The following is a 20562-nucleotide window of genomic DNA, read 5'->3' as shown; positions in this document are numbered from 1 at the left end:
TCTGCACACACCCCTCCTGTGTCTGGGCACTGCTGGGAGGACTCTGCACCCACCCCTCCTGTGTCTGGGCACTGCTGGGAGGACTCTGCACCCACCACTCCTGTGTCTGGGCACTGCTGGGAGTGTTAGGCACCCACCCCTCCTGTGTCTGGGCACTGCTGGGAGGCCTCTGCACACACCCCTCCTGTGTCTGGGCACTGCTGGGAGTGTTAGGCACCCACCCCTCCTGTGTCTGGGCACTGCTGGGAGGACTCTGCACACACCCCTCCTGTGTCTGGGCACTGCTGGGAGGACTCTGCACCCACCCCTTCAGTGTCTGGGCACTGCTGGGAGTGTTAGGCACCCACCCCTCCTGTGTCTGGGCACTGCTGGGAGGACTCTCAACACACCCCTCTTATGACTGGGCACTGCTGGGAGGACTCTGCACCCAACCCTCCTATTTCAGGATATGTACGCTTAGAACATACACGGGTGTGGGTTCGCTCCATGCATACGCGGGTGGGGGTACGGTCCGTACATACACGATTGGGGTGGGGGTACGCTCCATGCATACGCGGGTGAGGGTACGGGTCGTACTTACACTGTTGGTGTGGGGGGTACGCTCCATACATACGCAGGTGAGGGTACGGGTCGTACATACACGGTTGGGGTGGAGGTACGCTCCATGCATATGCGGGTGAGGGTACGGGTCGTACTTACACTGTTGGGGTGGGGGGTACGCTCCATACGTACGCGGGTGAGGGTATGGGTCATACATACACGGTTGGCGTAGAGGTAAGCTCCATGCATACGTGGGTGAGGGTACGGGTCGTACTTACACTGTTGGGGTGGGGGTACGCTCCATACGTACGCGGGTGAGGGTACGGGTCGTACATACACGGTTGGGGTGGAGGTACGCTCCATGCATACGCGGGTGAGGGTATGGGTCGTACTTACACTGTTGGGGTGGGGGGTACGCTCCATGCATACGGGGTGGGGGTACGGTCCGTACGTACACTGTTGGCATGGGGGGTACGCTCCATACGTACGCGGGTGAGGGTACGGGTCGTACATACACGGTTGGGGTGGAGGTACGCTCCATGCATACGCGGGTGAGGGTACGGGTCGTACTTACACTGTTGGGGTGGGGGGTACGCTCCATACATACGCGGGTGAGGGTACGGGTCGTACATACACGGTTGGGGTGGGGGTACGCTCCATACATACGCGGGTGAGGGTACGGGTTGTACTTACACTGTTGGGGTGGGGGGTACGCTCCATGCATATTGGGTGGGGGTACGGTCCGTACGTAAACTGTTGGCATGGGGGTACGCTCCATACGTACGCGGGTGAGGGTACGGGTCGTACTTACACTGTTGGGGTGGGGGGTACGCTCCATGCATACGGGGGTGGGGGTACGGTCCGTACATATCCATACCCACGCTGTGGAATGCTTGTGCGGGCCGTACCCAGGCCTTTGCCACGTGGGTGCAGCCGTCCCGCCATTGTTGGGGTGACGTAGGTGTGGGCGTGGTATGACTCGTACCCACGCTCTTAAGGCGTTCGCGTCGTCAACCACTTCAGTTGTGGCGGACGCTGGCTTTGCTGGACACGCCCCCACCCCCTCGTAGTGACCAGGGCCTGGGGGTCAGGTATGTCCAGGGCATGTGTGCTGTGTGACTTGGGTGGGGGTTTTGTGGCCTGCCCCTGCTCCTGCCCCCCCCTTTCCCCCCTCCCTTTGTTGTTCTGACCTTCTGCGGCGTCTGCGTCGTAACCTGTCGGTCGACTGCTATGAGGGCCAGGATGACACGTAGGTTCGGGTCCATGTCTGCCCGTCGCGTGCAGGTACTCCTTGTTCGCGTCGTCCTGATTTCCCGGCAGTTTTTGGCTGCCGGAAAATATTCCCCGTGCGGGATGACGTCGGTGCGAATCGTACTTCCTGGTTCGTGAATGGCAGGCTGCGTGCGTCCCGACGTCACGTCGGCGCTTTCCCGGATCACATTTGTATGTTTATTTTCGTCGGTCGGGGTTTTGTACGATTCGTACGGAAATAGTATTTCCGTGCGAATCGTACTTACATGTTTGTATATTGTTCCGACCGGGTACGCGTCGGACGGAGAATATGCTCCGTCCGACGGCTCGTACCCGGTTTTTACAGGATCATAATCGGCACCCAAGTCTCTTACCCATAGAGCCATTCACACAGCCGCTTAGTCATCCATGCAGCCACTCACACACACACTCATTCACCCATAGAGCCACTCGCACAGCAACCCAGTCACCAAAATAGCCACTTACACACAGTCACCCACCCATACAGCCAATCACACACCCACTGACTCACCTCTACAATCACCCACCCAGCTACTCATACACCCACTTATTTACCAATACAGCCACTCACACATACACACCCCCATACAGCTACTGAGACACCCACTACCACACTGATACAGACTGTCACAGTGCCAATCACATTACATATATTTGAAACAGTATCTCTCATTGGTAGTGCAAAAAGAATATCAATTTAACTTATGCAATACCTTAGTATATATCTTTAACTCCAAATGATGTCATCATTGATGTCATTTGAAATGTCATCAGTGATGTCACTGACTATGTCATGAGTGATGTAACATGTGAGGTCAATCAATCACTCAATCAATCAAAGTAAGCTTTATTTGGTTATTTGTAGATAGTCCATAAAGGCAGAGAGCAGCAGCAATAACCATAATTAAAATATGACTAGCTAAAGAATAAATCATCTAGCATACAATACATTAATATGATTACAAATGAGTAAAAAGAGTTATACACACCACTCATAAGAAACCAACCATTATAAGATAGATTAAGTAGTCAATCACAGGTTTTCCTCATTCTCACGGAAGCTTTCAAAAAGCATACCACATTAAAAATAGCTTCTTCAGGTAGCTCCTCTTCTCTCCCAAGGGAATGCTAACAAAAAATGAAAAAGACCAAACTGAAATCTGGTCAACAACATGTACTTTTTATAATTACGGCTTAATAAAAGTAGCGGACTTCAACAGGAGGTGAACACGTACTTGAGATTTCACAAGGGCAGACTCTTCTCTAGAGAGGGACCTTAGCAATTAAAAAAAATATTTGGCCCATGTACAGTCAGTTCTCACAATTCCCTCCAGAGAGCTATATAGTTCATTCCTATCCAGGTTCTGAGAGAGGTCCTTAACATACTTGAGCCAGGGAATATGCAGGGACCTGTCTACTCTTAAGCAGTGCATTGCAGGGGTGTAAGTTATAGTTAGCTCAGGAAACTATAATTGGTGACTTCAATGGTTTGGAATGAGTGACATCTGAGCATAACAAAAACGTCCCTGTAACCTTTGTTTTTTTCAATGAGTTTCTAAGGTTTTTTTAATTCCATTTCCTAGCTATAATGTCCCTGTAACGTTTGTTTTTTCAGTGAATTTCTACATTTTTTAAATGTTATTTGCGAACTATAATGTCCCTGTAACCTTTGCTTTTTAGGGAATTTCTAAGGCTTTTTAAAATTGTATTTGCTAACTGTAACTTGTAATCTTTGAGAGTAAATGTGAGTGAGTACATAAATGTCACAGTGGGTACATGAGTGAGTGTGTGAGTGTCTCAATGAGTGTGTGAGTGTTTGAGTGGGTCAGGGAGTGGCTGCCTCAGTGTCTCTCTGGGTGTGCAAGTGTCTGAGTTGGTCTGTGAGTGGGTGCTTGTGTGTCTGAGTGGGTGTCTCAATGGGTGTCTGAGTGAGTGTATGTGTCTCTGAGTAGGTCTGTGAGTGGGTGCATGAATCTCTGAGTGGGTTTATGAGTGGCTGTGTCAGTGTCTGAGTCGGTCTGTGAGAGGGTACACAAGTGTCCGTATGAGTCTGTGAGTGGGTGCATAAGTGTATGAGTCAGTCTGTGAGTAAATGTGTCTGAGTGGGTCTGTGAGTCAGTGCATGACTCTCTGGTAGGTCTGTGAGAGCGTGGTGAGTCTGAATGGGTCTTTGAGTGGCTGCATGAGGCTCTGAGTAGATCTGAGAGTGGGTTTATGAGTGTCACTGTGGGTCTGAGTGGGTGCATGTGTCTTTTAGTGGGTCTGTGAGTAGGTGTGTGAGTGTTCTCTGTTTTACACTCCTCTGCTCTGTTTTACGTTTTCTGCTTATTTTTCTGCCCTCTGTTTTACCGTAACTGTGCCTCCATAATGTCTTATTTAACTAGTGCTGTAGGGGCAATTACCACGGAAAATCACAATGTAGAAGCTCAGTTGGGTATGGGTGATGAAAATGTGGTTGGTAATACTGCCCCTTTGGCAGCACCATGTATTTCAGGAATTTATCTCATTACAGATACTACAGTGGGGGCTTATAAATGTATTCAAAGAAATGACGCTATGCCGAACTTAGGCCAGGAAATGTCTCGGGGGATTGGTGATAACACGCCTGTGAACTCTCCAAGGGAACTGTTTGTAGCACCTTTGAAGAAAAAGAGGAAGAAAGGAGCTAAGGGAGGACTCAACAAAAAGGATTCAGTCTCCCAGGAGGGGATTGGCAGTCACCTGAATATGGAGGAAAGGCAGCCCTCTCATTCTGGAGTTACACCTACGGATATAATTCTAACCCTTATTGACACTTTATTTGACACATTGAGAGTGGAATTAATCAATTGGATGAAGTACGGGGTTGATGGAATCATGAAGAAACTGTTTCACCTTGAGAAAAAATGGGAGGGGGTGGCCTGTTTGAACACTATTTCGAAGGAGAAGGAGAAGGGAGAGAACAAAATTGTTGTAAATCATCCAGTACAAAATGTAACTCAAATGGAGACAGGGTGATTACTGCTGAGGAAGAGTGTGCTAGCACCTCTGGTCTTGGCCCCCAGAAGCCCAATGAGCCCCCTCTGGGAGCCAAAACAGATTCCAATCAGTCGGTCAATGTAGGTGTTCAAAGGAGAGCTGATGTTAGGCCTACGGCTGGCTTGACCAAGTCAAATGGAATCGTGAGCAACGTAAGGCTCCATTTGCCCCTGGAGGCCACGCCACTGGTAGCAGTGTTAACTGGGGTACCCCCTCTTAAGGTGAATGTTAGTGAAACAATGGGAGAGTTAATGCGCAAAGTCCAATAGTGGTGTTCTAGACATTCGGAGGGAGGCTTGAATGCGTCATCTCACACTATAATGGCCAGACGGGTTGACTGGGTTGGCCACTGTCCCAAAAACATTGTGGGAGATTGCGTTGTTGCAAATTTTGACAGGAGGGATGTAGCAGGATGGCTTTTTGAGGCTACCCAGGATGGTGATAAACGGGGAATTAAAGCATTCCCTCTGGGGGTCTTTTACCCACCTAAAGTGGTTGAGAAGGCTAATCATTTACCTCCCCCCTTAAGGCCACAATGGAGAGAAATTTACCTCCCCCCTTAAGGCCACAATGGAGAGAAAATAGCCAAAAACTGGGTATTAGCCCCAAGCCGAGTGAAAATCTCCCCCTGGTGAGTGGGACTCCTACAATTTCTTTAATCTCAGGGGGCATCGTAGGAAAAAGACCAGCCACCAGTGGGGTGAAAATAGCAAATAGATTTGCACCACTGAGCCAGTTGGATGGCAATGATTGACTAACTATGGTTCCCCTTACTCACGGGCAGGAGGAGGGTATACAAAGGGAGCCCATAATTAATTTGACTCGGGTAAACAAGTCAAATGAAGCAGGATCAGTTAAAATACTTAGCTGGAATATTGCAGGGCTAAGAAATGAAATGGATGATGTTTTAAAGGAATATGATATAATTGGGCTTCAAGAATCTTGGGAAGTAGACAATACCCTCTGGTTGGACGGTTATACCACCTATTTTGAACCTGCTAGATCATCTGTAGTGGGAAGACCAAGAGGGGGTTTAATCACATTGATTTCCCTAAAGGTTACAGGTAGTCATCAAAAATTGCAAACAGGGCTACTAAATTGTTTAGCTGTTGAAATTATACCCGCCAACTCAACTAAAGTTCTAATTGTTATTTTTTGTAATTCATTTGACAGAATCTCAGTCACCGAACATTTGTCTAGTCTTAAAACCTACTTGGAGGGTTATATGAAGAAACAAGTCACATCTTATTTGGTTGGTATTTTAGGGGATTTTAATATACATTTATGTTCCAAGAGCTGTTATGTTACTGACAGCTTGTGGCCTGGCATGTATTTAGACATACACTTTGAACACACAGTGCAAGGGGAATTCTTGGAGCAAACCCTAGCAGATCTGGGTCTTTTATATCCAAATGGTTTATGTGGTATGGACGATAATCCATCTTTTAAAGGTAGGGTGGTTAGTCTAAATATCGAGTTTTAAATTTCGACCTACAAGTATATCGAGTTGTTAATATCGAAGGTAAAGAATATCGAAGTCAAGAATATCGATGGACAGAATATCGACCCCAAGGTAAGTATTATCGAAGTTAATAATATCGAAGTCATTAATATAGATGTAAGTAATATCGTAATCAAAAATTTCGATGTCAATAATATCGATATTTTATTAGTGTAATGTATTTTAATATGTATTTTATTTGTATGTTAAAGATTATTGTAATGTATTTTAATACATTTAAAAATAAATGTTTAGAGATTAATAATTATTTAAAATATAATTTAGCGTTTTAGTATCAGAGCGGGTTGTGGGTTTATAGGGGAATAGGGTGGGAAGTAATTTAATTATAATTAATTAATTAATATGTATTGTTTAATTGGTATTTATGATTAATTAATCGTTAATTAATTACTAATTGTAAATTAAATATATTAATTGATTAATTAATTGTTAATTAATTATTAATTGTAAATTAATTTTATTAATTGGTTAATTATATAAGTTATAATTAGTTTAATATTAATATTTATTTATTGGTACTGTTAATTAATTAATTGTTAATTACTAATTAATTGGTGATTTAATTTTATTAAGTGATTAATTGATGATTAAATTAATTATGTGAATTTTTATGTGTAGTGGGTTGTGGGTTTATAGGGGAATAGGGTGGGATGTAATTAAATTCAAATAATTACTGATAATTTTTATTTATTTGTAATTAATAATAATTAATTGTTAATTAATTATTAATTGCTAATTAATTGTTATTAGTACGTTAAATATAGTAAATATAAATAATTTATTATTTCATGTTATTTGTTGTTATTGTTAATTAATGTATTGTTAATTAATAATTAATTTGTGAATAATTGTAATTTGGTAGTTAATATGTATAAATTAGTAAATAATAAGTATATTAATTATAAAGAATGTATTATTAATTGTAAATAATAGATAAACTGATATTTAAATGTATTGTGTATTTTGTATGTGTAGTGTGTTGTGTGTTAAAGGGGGAATAGTGTGGGATGTAATTTAAAGTTATTTATATAAATATTTTTTTTAAATAATTGGTATTTAATAATAATTATTTTGTAAATTAATTATTAATATGCTATTTTTTTATAACTAATTATTTAATTGGTTATTATGTTTCTAGAATCCCTATGCTATCCAGTGCTTTCCCAACTGTTTTACTATCTGGAGTGGGAATAGTAATTTTTACCCCTACGCTATCCAGCGCTTTTCCTACTGTTGCACTCTCTGGAGTTGGAATAGTAATTTTTACCCCTACGCTATCCAGCGCTTTCCCTACTGTTTTACTTACTGGAGTGGGAATAGTAATTTGTACCCCTACGCTATCCAGCGTTTTCACTACTGTTGCACTCTCTGGAGTGGGAATAGTAATTTTGACCCCTACGCTATCCAACGCTTTCCCTACTGTTGGACTCACTGGAGTGGGAATAGTAATTTTTACTCCTATGCTATCCAGTGGTTTCCCTACAGTTGCATTCTCTGTAGTTGGAATAGTAATTTTTTTCCCTATGCTATCCAACACTTTCCCTACTGTTGCACTCTCTGGAGTGGGAATAGTAATTTTTACCCTTACGCTATCCAACGCTTTCCCTACTATTGCACTCTCTGGAATTGGAATAGTAATTTTTACCCCTACGCTATCCAACGCTTTCCCTACTGTTGCACTCTTTGGAGTTGGAATAGTAATTTTTACCCCTACGCTATCCAGCGCTTTCCCTACTGTTTCACTTACTGGAGTGGGAATAGTAATTTGTACCCCTACGCTATACAGCGTTTTCACTACTGTTGCACTCTCTGGAGTTGGAATAGTAATTTTTACCACAACGCTATCCAGCGCTTTCCCTACTGTTTCACTTACTGGAGTGGGAATAGTAATTTGTACCCCTTTGCTATCCAGCGTTTTCACTGCTGTTGCACTCTCTGGTGTGGGAAAAGTAATTTTTACCCCTACGCTATGCAATGTTTTCCCTACTGTTGCACTCATTGGAGTGGGAATAGTAATTTTTACTCCTAAGCTATCCAGCGTTTTCACTACTGTTGCACTCTCTGGAGTGGGAATAGTAATTTTTACCCATACGCTATCCAACGCTTTCCCTACTGTTGGACTCACTGGAGTGGGAATAGTAATTTTTACCACTATGCTATCCAGTGGTTTCCCTACTGTTGCATTCTCTGTAGCGCTATCCAACACTTTCCCTACTGTTGCACTCTCTGGAATAGGAATAGTAATTTTTACCCTTACGCTATCCAACGCTTTCCCTACTATTGCACTCTCTGGAGTTGGAATAGTAATTTTTACCCCTACGCTATCCAACGCTTTCCCTACTGTTGCACTCTTTGGAGTTGGAATAGTAATGTTTACCCCTACGCTATCCAACGTTTTCCCTACTGTTGCACTCTCTGGAGTGGGAATAGTAATTTTTAACCCTACGCTATCCAACGCTTTCCCTACTGTTGGACTCACTGGACTGGGAATAGTAATTTTTACCACTATGCTATCCAGTGGTTTCCCTACTGTTGCATTCTCTGTAGTTGGAATAGTAATTTGTTTCCCTACGCTATCCAACACTTTCCCTACTGTTGCACTCTCTGGAATGGGAATAGTTATTTTTACCCTTACGCTATCCAACGCTTTCCCTACTATTGCAATCTCTGGAGTTGGAATAGTAATTTTTACCCCTACGCTATCCAACGCTTTCCCTACTGTTGCACTCTTTGGAGTTGGAATAGTAATGTTTACCCCTACGCTATCCAACGTTTTCCCTACTGTTGCACTCTCTGGAGTGGGAATAGTAATTTTTACCCTTACGCTATCCAACACTTTCCCTACTATTGCACTCTCTGGAGTTGGAATAGTAATTTTAACCCTACGCTATCCAACGCTTTCCCTACTGTTGCACTCTTTGGAGTTGGAATAGTAATTTTTACCCCTACGCTATCCAACATTTTCCTTACTGTTGTTTTTGTTGGAGTTGGACTAGTAGTTTTATTGTGTCTGATATTTAGGTGCCGATTACGATCCTGTAAAAACCGGGTACGAACCGTCGGACGGAGCATATTCTCCGTCCGACGCGTACCCGGTCGGAACAATATACAAACATGTAAGTACGATTCGCACGGAAATACTATTTCCGTACGAATCGTACAAAACCCCGACCGACGAAAATAAACATACAAATGTGATCCGGGAAAGCGCCGACGTGACACCGGGACGCACGCAGCCTGCCATTCACGAACCAGGAAGTATGATTCGCACCGACGTCATCCCGCACGGAGAATATTTTCCGGCAGCCAAAAACTGCCGGGAAATCAGGACGACGTGAACAAGGAGTACCTGCACGCGACGGACAGTCATGGACCCGAACCTACGTGTCATCCCGGCCCTCATAGCAGTCGACCTCCTCTACAGGTTACGACGCAGATGCCGCAGAAGGTCAGAACAACAAAGGGAGGGGGAGAGGGGGGGGGCAGGAGCTGGGGCAGGCCACAAAACCCCCACCAAAGTCACACAGCGCACATGCCCTGGACATACCTGACCCCCAGGCCCTGGTCACTACGAGGGGGTGGGGGCGTGTCCATAAAAACCAGCGTCCGCCACAACGGAAGTGGTTGACGACGCGAACCGGCAACACAACAATACAGGTACGTCCCGTACCCACGCCTTAAGAGCGTGGGTACGAGTCGTACCACGCCCACACCTACGTCACCCCAACAATGGCGGGACGGCTGTACCCACGTGGCAAAGGCCTGGGTACGGCCCGCACAAGCATTCCACAGCGTGGGTACGGATATGTACGGACCGTACCCCCACCCCCCATATGCATGGAGCGTACCCCCACCCCAACAGTGTAAGTACGACCCGTACCCTCACCCGCGTATGTATGGAGCGTACCCCCACCCCAACCGTGTATGTACGACCCGTACCCTCACCCACGTACGTATGGAGCGTACCCCCCATGCCAACAGTGTACGTACGGACTGTACCCCCACCCCGTATGCATGGAGCGTACCCCCACCCCAACCGTGTATGTACGACCCGTACCCTCACCCGCGTATGTATGGAGCATACCCCCATGCCAACAGTGTACGTATGGACCGTACCCCCACCCCGTATGCGTGGAGCATACCCCCACCCCAACCGTGTATGTACGACCCGTACCCTCACCCGCGTATGCATGGAGCGTACCTCCACCCCAACCGTGTATGTATGACCCGTACCCTCACCCGCGTACGTATGGAGCGTACCCCCCTCCCCAACAGTGTATGTACGACCCGTACCCTCACCCGTGTATGTATGGAGCGTACCCCCACCCCAACCGTGTATGTACGACCCGTACCCTCACCCGCGTACATATGGAGCATACCCCCATGCCAACAGTGTACGTACGGACCGTACCCCCACCCCGTATGCATGGAGCGTACCCCCACCCCAACTGTGTATGTACGACCCATACCCTCACCCGCGTACGTATGGAGCGTACCCCCCATGCCAACAGTGTACGTACGGACCGTACCCCCACCCCGTATGCATGGAGCGTACCCCCACCCCAACCATGTATGTACGACCCGTACCCTCACCCACGTACGTATGGAGCGTACCCCCCATGCCAACAGTGTACGTACGGACCGTACCACCACCCCGTATGCATGGAGCGTACCCCCACCCCAACCGTGTATGTACGACCCGTACCCTCACCCGCGTACGTATGGAGCGTACCCCCCATGCCAACAGTGTACGTACGGACCGTACCCCTACCCCAACCGTGTATGTACGGACCGTACCCCCACCCACGTATGCATGGAGAGAACCCACACCCGTGTATGTTCTAAGCGTACATATCCTGAAATAGGAGGGTTGGGTGCAGAGTCCTCCCAGCAGTGCCCAGTCATAAGAGGGGTGTGTGCAGAGTCCTCCCAGCAGTGCCCAGACACAGGAGGGGTGGGTGCCTAACACTCCCAGCAGTGCCCAGACACAGGAGGGGTGTGTGCAGAGTCCTCCCATCAGTGCCCAGACACAGGAGGGGTGGGTGCCTAACACTCCCAGCAGTGCCCAGACACAGGAGGGGTGGGTGCAGAGTCCTCCCAGCAGTGCCCAGACACAGGAGGGGTGTGTGCAGAGTCCTCCCAGCAGTGCCCAGACACAGGAGGGGTGGGTGCAGAGTCCACCCAGCAGTGCCCAGACACAGGAGGGGTGTGTGCAGAGTCCTCCCAGCAGTGCCCAGACACAGGAGGGGTGGGTGCCTAACACTCCCAGCAGTGCCCAGACACAGGAGGGGTGTGTGCAGAGGCCTCCCAGCAGTGCCCAGTCATAAGAGGGGTGTGTGCAGAGTCCTCCCAGCAGTGCCCAGACACAGGAGGGGTGGGTGCCTAACACTCCCAGCAGTGCCCAGACACAGGAGGGGTGTGTTCAGAGTCCTCCCAGCAGTGCCCAGACACAGGAGGGTTGGGTGCCTAACACTCACAGCAGTGCCCCTGCAAAGAAAAGGGTGGAGTACCCACAGATCCAATGCCCACAAATGTCAGTCAGGTGCACAAAGATCCTGCAGTACATGTACCACATGTGTGCGAGGCTGGGAGTATACACATGCATAGCGCCGAAAAGAAAACATGTCCACATGAAGTCATAACAACAGTCTACATACACAAGTACAGTGACCACCAAGGACGCCACGAATGATGCAGGTGGAGACATCGCTCAGCATGCATGGCCCAAGTCTAACGAGTCCGTCACACACCCAGCCAATGTAGACACAGCTCAGCACCACATATTGGAAAGACCCTGCAGGGAAGATGTCAGGTTACACAGAGGAAGGAACACACCTTGGGACGATGTCACCATGCAGTAACTGCTTACATGAACATAGTTATGTAGCCAACAGCTTGTGATGGCACACAGATACCAGGATCCACCCTATGACCAGCACAAGACTACAATTCCCACACACCCAACACATAATCACCACCCAAAATAATGGGGCAGGTCCACCAACAGCAATACCAGACAGACAGTAGTGTACTAAGGAAAAATACATTGCTTTATTCAGCATCCAAAAATCTGTTTGTCCCTTGAAAGTTCAAAATGTACAATGCCCATAGGGCAATCCAAAGTTCAAATCCAGGTGGGGGACACAGTGGGACGCGTGTCCCCTAGCTTGCCTGCACAGTCAGACTCCTTCGTCTTCCAGAGGGGGGAGGGCATCATGTGGGGGGGAAGGACCAGGCACCGCAGGGACATGAGGGCGAAGGGTAGGCGTCGTGGGTGCAGGGATGGAGGACTCCACCACAGGGGGTGGGGCAGGGCCAAAGGCGGAGGCCAGGATGGCGCTGCACACCTTAGCAAGGTCCTCCAGCGACTCCCCTGCACCCGAAGGAACCACAGGCCCCAAGGAGGGGGGGGGTCAGAGGGATGGGTCGCAGCGCCACTGGGGGAGGGTGTGGACAGGGGGGGGACTCAACCACCCTGACCGGGGACTCCCTTGACCGCTTGCGGGGTGGTGTCACTGTGGGGCTCAGGGACAGAGCGGCCATGAAGGAGTCTTTGCCGGATATGTGGCCAGGAGAGCTGAGGGGAGGGGATTTGGAGGGAGTGGATTTGGTGGAATGCAGACTCCCACTCTGGCTGCGTGTCTTACGTTTGCCCCCCGACCCAGTGGGTGTGCCTACTTCACCCTGTGTGTGCGTGCCAGGAGGTGTGCGTTTGACCTTCCCTGCTGGTGTGGTGCCTGTGTCTGTTGTGGTGGGTGCATGCTGACGTCTGGGTGTACGTGGGAGAGGCATGGGAGTGGGAAGTGTGGATGGCTCAGGGGTAGGGGGTTGGACGAAGCGCTGCAGGAGACCCACTGCTGCAGTCAGTGTCGAGTCAATGGACCTCAGCAAGTTGCGTTGGTCAGCCTGCGATGAGAAAATGCCCTCCAAGTATGCCTCCATGTTGTTCAGCACTTGGCTGTGGCCATGGAGGACATTAAGCATCGCAGCCTGACCAACCTGCAACTGCCGCTGGATGTCCACAGACTCGGCATTGGCGGCAGCAGTGGAGACAGGGGCAGGGGGTGCGGTGCCTGGCAGGAAGGAGACATGTGGTGACTGGGCACGCTGGGAAGGGACACAAGCAAGTGGGAGGCGGCTGATGGCAATGGAGGGGGCGGGGAGAGATGTTGTGCCGCTGTCAGCTGCTGGTGCAGCCTCCGCCCACTCGGAGAGCTCATCCTCGGACCCGTCAGCTTCATATTCTGTGGTGGCACTGGACAGGTCCTCGGCCTCACTCTCCTCCGCCTCAGTTCCACTCGATGTGCCAGCCACGATGTCACCGCTGGCACTGGTGCTCGGTCCCTCTGCTCCGTCTGTGCTGATGTCTCCCTCCGTGTCCCCCGACGATGCTGTGGGCAAGGTGAAGAGACAGCAATTAATCATACACCTGTATACATATGTCACATGAGTCCAATCTACATAGGTTACTGTGCATAGCCTGAAAAGAAAGATGAGTAACATCTACAAAACAAGGTACATATGTAGGGCATGCAACACACAGTTGGTTGACCCACCATGCCACTGAAAAACTATGGAGAGCATGACACAATAGCAAATGACATGAAATGGATTTTGACAGAGGAGCCAGGCCCTGGGGACAATCCAGCACTGCATCTGCACCACACAGCGTTGCCGAAAATAGGGATGAGCAGGGACCATATCCATGAACTTGAGGCACATGCTGCATAGGTAATACTGAAAACATGCCCACCATGACTGGCTCACTGCACCTTGAGTGTATGTCCAGACAAACATCACACACTGGCCAGACCTAGCAAGGAGATATCAGGTTTTGACATGTAGGCTTTGCCCGCACCAACCGCCCCCCTACATGAGACAATTTGTTGAGACACAGGAAGCACTTACATCTCTTAGTCTGGGTGAAATACACATGGGCTGGATAAATGCAAGATTGGACACAAAATACCCAAGGTGCGCCTGTCCAAATAATCATGTACAAATGGTCATCATCAGATGATTGTAACAAGACACACAGGCACTGGCCACCGTGAGTATGAACAAGGAAAATCAGGTCAGGCTGTAGAGTGGACACTTGTACTACATTTTACGTCAATATACATGGTGCCAGGGGACAATGGCACAGAGCACAACCTATGCTGTAGACACTGAGAGTGTCCACATTTTGTGATGACACACATGACACCTAGGAAAATATGCCCCAGGGGACAGTAGTGGCCACACAACTCCATGGTCCTGAATGGGAATGACTGCAACACACGCCACCATCCCTGCACTATGCGTATCGCACACTCATGCACATCATGTCACAGGCCACAACATAGGACATGCGTGCTGTAAGGCATGACACTTGAGAGACTAACTCCCATGGCTGGACTCAGCATCAGTGCCAACTGACATGGAACCCACAAGTACTGAACTGGACAGGGCACAGGCAAGGTCCCAAAACCTGTTACACACCACCCCCACACATGATGCTACAGGCATTGTTCACGTGGATAAAGTGCCAGCCTAGATAACCTTGTGAAGGAGTGACTACACACAGACCAGGGAACACATTGCAAGGAGGGGAAGGGAGGCAGGAGAGCACCGCTATACTGTGGGTAACAGGATCTGCACAGCAGCTTTAAACCCTGGCAGTGTATCCATGCAACTGTGCACTTACAAATGCTGGTGACACACAACAAACACACATGTACCTACCCCCTTCCTGCTGCTGCTTCTCCTGTAAGCACCTGTCCAAGTCTGGAAAGACCACCGCCAGCACACGCTTGTGGATGTGGGTCAGACGGCGGCACCCGCGGTTCTTATGGGTCTCAGGTGAGTCCCCCAGCAGGACCCGTGCGATCCTCCGCATCCAGCACCGGATATCCTGCCAGCGTTTTCTCACCTGGGCCAGGCGCCGCTTGCGACCGTCCGTCCTCCTCACGGCACTGACGGCGTTCATCCAGATCTGCTTCTTGTCAGAGGCTCCTACCTGTGAGGATGAACAAGTGACACTACATCAATACACCTGGCACATGTCACAGAGACACATATTAGAACAAATTTGCTGTTTACAACAAGGCATAGTATGCATCCAACGCATTGCACCTTTGTCATAGGGACATGATCCTCTGGGGAAGGGCAAAAGCAGTACGTGCCATTAAAAGTACACAGGTGGAATGAGGGCAACGACACAATCAATGATCCAGGCTCACACTGTGCATCACAAGCTACACTAGGAGTATGTGCAGCACCTCAAAGCAGTCACATGCCACAGGCCACTGACGCTACCTCAGCAGAGTACACAGACACACACAGGCACAGGACATTCACCTGCCATTGCCAAATGCAGCTACAAACCTCACTCTGCACATGTGCCACTAGACGGGGGGGCTCACAGGTGTGGGGCTGGCTCTGCACGTCAGACACACAGAACTGCTCCCTGCTCACATCACATGGGCAGGGTATATCAATCCCTCATGGAGCTTGGGTGTTACACTCCACATATGCACCCACCCACATGACAGGGGACTTACACACACACCGATGTCCAGGGTACGAACACATCATGTGGACACTCTCAGCACAGGTACACAGAACTAACACACATCTGTGGGTACAGTCACCTGTCACACTGAGCTCACCACATAATCACATGAGGACTGTAGAGGCTACATTCCCAGGAGGATAAGACAGGCAGAATGTGGCATGCACCATGCAGTGATTGTCACAGTAAACACAATGCAAGTGAGGACGGCAGACATGCACCACAGCATGCTCTGGCTGGGAGACATCAGGCATTCCCCCCCCTGGGACTCCCCCTACAGTACATTGCATGTGTGTCACACCTGGACACAATGGCAGAAGTCACAGTCACAAAAAAGGGACACAGTCTGTGCTAGTGGACTCTGCACTCACCTGATACCCTGGTCGCCCATACAGCAGGGGGTACTGTGGGAGGATCACATCCAGCAATGCCAGGTTCTCCTCCAGGGTGAAAGGCTGTGCCCTCTCCACAGACCTTGACATGGTTCCAGGGAATCAGGAGCAGCAGCTGTGTCGTAGAATCCAAAGATGTGCAGGCAAGTGCTCTCTCATGGGACCTGGCTGCCTTATATCTGCCTTGCTGGCCTGTTTCATGCACAGGAGTACAGAGTGATTGGTCACTCACATTTGCATTCTATGTTTCCTCCAATCCCTTCAAACCTAGCACAGTCAGTGGGTTTTCATTGTTTTTTTTCTTGAGCATGATGTCAACTCCAGAACCACATTGCAACAAAGTAGATTCATTCAAACTGACTTTTGCTGTGCACCTGCAGAAAAAAATTCATACTTTAAACTTGGTCTCCATGACAACCAGCATGCATGTAGGCCTTTATACTTGTCCCTCATGTGTCCCCTATGTAATTTGGAGATTCACACACAGGTACGGTGCGTTCCGGGGCCCTAGGGCAACCCAAATGCATAGCAACAGCCCGTACAGGCGTGTGTACGGTCCGTATCACTATGGGTACGCATACGCGAGCACACCCATAGTGATAGTGAGCGTACGCGCGTGTGTACAGTCCGTATTACTATGGGTGTGCTGGCGTATGCGTACCCATAGTGATACGGACCGTACACGCGCCTGTACGCTCACTATCACTATGGGTGTGCTCGGGAATGCGTACCCATAGTGATACGGACCGTACACGCGCCTGTATGCTCACTATCACTATGGGTGTGCTCGCATATGCGTACCCATAGTGATACGGACCTACACGCGCCTGTACGCTCACTATCACTATGGGTGTGCTCGCGTATGCGTACCCATAGTGATAGTGAGCGTACAGGCATGTGTACGGTCCGTATCACTATGGGTGTGCACGCGTATGCGTACCCATAGTGATAGTGAGCGTACAGCCGTGTGTACAGTCCGTATCACTATGGGTATGCATACGCGAGCACACCCATAGTGATAGTGAGCGTACAGGCATGTGTACGGTCCTTATCACTATGGGTGTGCTAGCGTATGCATACCCATAGTGATAGTGAGCGTACAGGCGTGTGTACGGTCCGTATCACTATGGGTGTGCTCGCGTATGCGTACCCATAGTGATAGTGAGCGTACAGGCGTGTGTACGGTCCGTATCACTATGGGTGTGCGCATGCGTACCCATAGTGATACGGACCGTACACACGCCTGTACGCTCACTATCACTATGGGTGTGCTCGCATATGCGTACCCATAGTGATACGGACCGTACACACGCCTGTATGCTCTCTATCACTATGGGTGTGCTCGTGTATGCATACCCATAGTGATACGGACCGTACACGCGTACGTACGCTCACTATCACTATGGGTACGCATACGGCAGCACTCCCATAGTGATAGGGAACGTACACAGGCACTCTGAGCGAATGTACGGTGCCTTTCACACATCACAGTGGTGACAGGCAGCACACAGGAAGGAATAGAGCTGACATACTTGTCCATGGATGGACATCAAGTCATTGTCTGGGCAGTATTACATGTGTGGGGCACGGGTGTGAAAGGCTGTGATGTGGCACATTACTCCTGAGTCGAGAAGGCAACAGATGTATGATGAGATGTGTACAGGTGTTATGTGTGTCGGTGCAATGTGTGCCAGGCATGCCCTTAACTCCTTTGACATGTGTGCATGTCGTACTGCACACTTGGAATGAGCGTCACTGGCATGGCACAGTCAACAACACACGCAAGTGTCCCCTGATGCCCGCTACAGGGGTTACCACACCAGACATGTGACTACCCACGGTGCACGATGTGTCTATGTCATGTATGTGTGGTGTGTTCCCATTAGCTTGATGTTGGTGCTCCCTCAAAAGCATCAGCTGTTGCAGCAACCAACATGTGTCTGTGTGTAGATGGACATGGCACACTGTTACGCACACCAGGCCACATGTGGTATCGGATGTGAGGTGCATATGTATGCATGGGACACGGAGTAGCGTAACAAGGACATGTCTGCATCCTCTCAATGTATGTGTGGTGAGTCATTACATGTACACCTTATTGGCAAGGTGTGTGGGCTGTCCTAGTGTAATGTCATGTGACCTGTGGCTCTAGTGTTCCGCTACCTGTCTCTGAAATCGACATCCTACTTCTGCTGATGTGTTGATGTATGTCACTCCTGTGTTGCGTCTGGCTGTTCACTTACACTGGGACACAGCTAATCCCATGCCATGGCATGTGGAGGTTCACAATCTCCGTGTGTAGCTGGGTCTTGGTAGGAGTGTCACCTGGCAGCCATACGTGTCCCGGGCATGTGGCACATACCTGACTCCGTACGTAGAATATGTGTATTGACAGATTAACATGTGCTCAGTACAAATCAATTGTTGTTGTAGTGCACTCACTCTTCCTTGTCACTTCCAAATTACTGCAGAGCGCCGCCTCTTCCCCGACCAATTCCGGACTTGGCTGACATGCGGGAGAATGACTGTATACGGTGCTACCGCTTCCCCCAACCGTTGATTGAGGAGTTGACGGCAAGGCTGGCACCACACCTGCAACCGCTGCACAGGTATCCTACGGCACTGACACCCAAGCTGAAGGTAATGGCAGCCCTACATTTTCTTGCCACGGGTACCTTTCAATATACCATAGCTCATGTTGGTGGCATGTCCCAGAGCATGTTCAGCCGTGTGCTGCATGATTTCTTAGAGGCCATGTTGCTTCACCTGGATGAGTTCAACCATTTCCCAACTCCTGAACTGTTGACTGGGGTCAAGCGTGGATTCTATGCCCTGGGAGGGATGCCCCATGTCATTGGGTCCATAGATGGGACACATGTGGCTTTGGTACCACCACAGGCACAGGAGGTAGCGTACAGGAATCGCAAACACTACCACTCCATCAATGCCCTTGTGGTGTGTCTGTCCATCATGGTGATTTCACATGTCTGTGCTCGTTTTCCAGGATCAGCACACGATGCCTACATCATGAGGCGTAGCAGGGTGCCTGAAATGATGACGCAGCTGCGCAACGAACGAGCATGTGTTGTTGGTGGGTACACTCTGTCTGTCCTGTATTTTGCGTAGACTTCCAGCACGACCGCTTCTCCTGTCCTACTTATGTCCATGTGGTTTCCATGTAGGGGACGCTGGCTATCCCAACATGCCATGGCTGATCACACCTCTCCGCAACCCCATCACGCCAGCCCAGCTCCGCTACAACACCGCCCATGGCCGGACAAGGTGAGTGATAGAGAGGACATTTGGCCTCCTGAAGAGCCGATTCAGATGCCTCCACAAGACCGGCGGCGCCCTCCCATATGCCCCGGCGAAGGTCTGCAAAATCTTCATGGTCTGCTGCATGCTGCACAACATGGCAGTTGAGAAAGCTGTGCCACTCATCCTGGATCAAGATGATCAGGACCATCCACCCATGGAGGACGAAGGGCTTGGCAATGGGGCTAGTGATGTGGAGGATGTGGTTCCGCAAGAGGACATCCGGAGTCGGCTCATACGAGACTTCTTTGCTTAGTGGTGAGTACCAGTGTCTGTGTGTGCACGCATTGGTCCCCGTGTGGCATGTGTTGCAATGTGTGTGTCCATCTGCATGTATGCCACGTGAGTCAGAGGTGTGTGTGGATGTGTCACTGGAGTGATGGTGCCAGTGATGAGTGTATTTTCCCAGTCATAATTGTGACCTAGCATGTTGTCATCCTTACATGTGTCGAGTACATGCACATGCAAGTGGCTGTGCTTTTTGTGGCTGACTTCTTGTGTGTCTCTCATCCCCAGGTACTTGCGCATGCCGTCTGCTGGTTGCATTGTTGTGGCACTGCTATTCCTCATGGACACGTCATCGTGTGCTGACTCATAGTTACACGCACGGACAAGTTTGGAAGTCTCCTTAGGGTAAGGGATGCATCAGGGGTGTATTGGGTGTGGCTGTTGCTTACGATGTGTGCACACTGCCCCTGTCGATGTTTGGTTCCTCTGCAGACATGTCGCATCACCATGGGACACATGACATGTAACTGGGTACACCTGAATAGATGGTCAGACTTGTTGACAGTAGGGGTGGGCGGAATTTGCGGAATTAACCTTCGCAAATTATCGCGAGAATGTTTAAAATTATCGCAAACAAGCAGAAATATCGCGAAGATGCGGAAGTTTTTTTCCGGCATGTTCGCGCGATTTTCTGCATGGTTGCGGGTCGCCAACTTACCCAT

This window comes from Triturus cristatus, chromosome 5_2 (genome assembly GCF_964204655.1).
Source record: "Triturus cristatus chromosome 5_2, aTriCri1.1, whole genome shotgun sequence".
Classification (NCBI taxonomy): domain Eukaryota; kingdom Metazoa; phylum Chordata; class Amphibia; order Caudata; family Salamandridae; genus Triturus; species Triturus cristatus.
Note: the sequence above shows the minus strand (reverse complement) of the source record.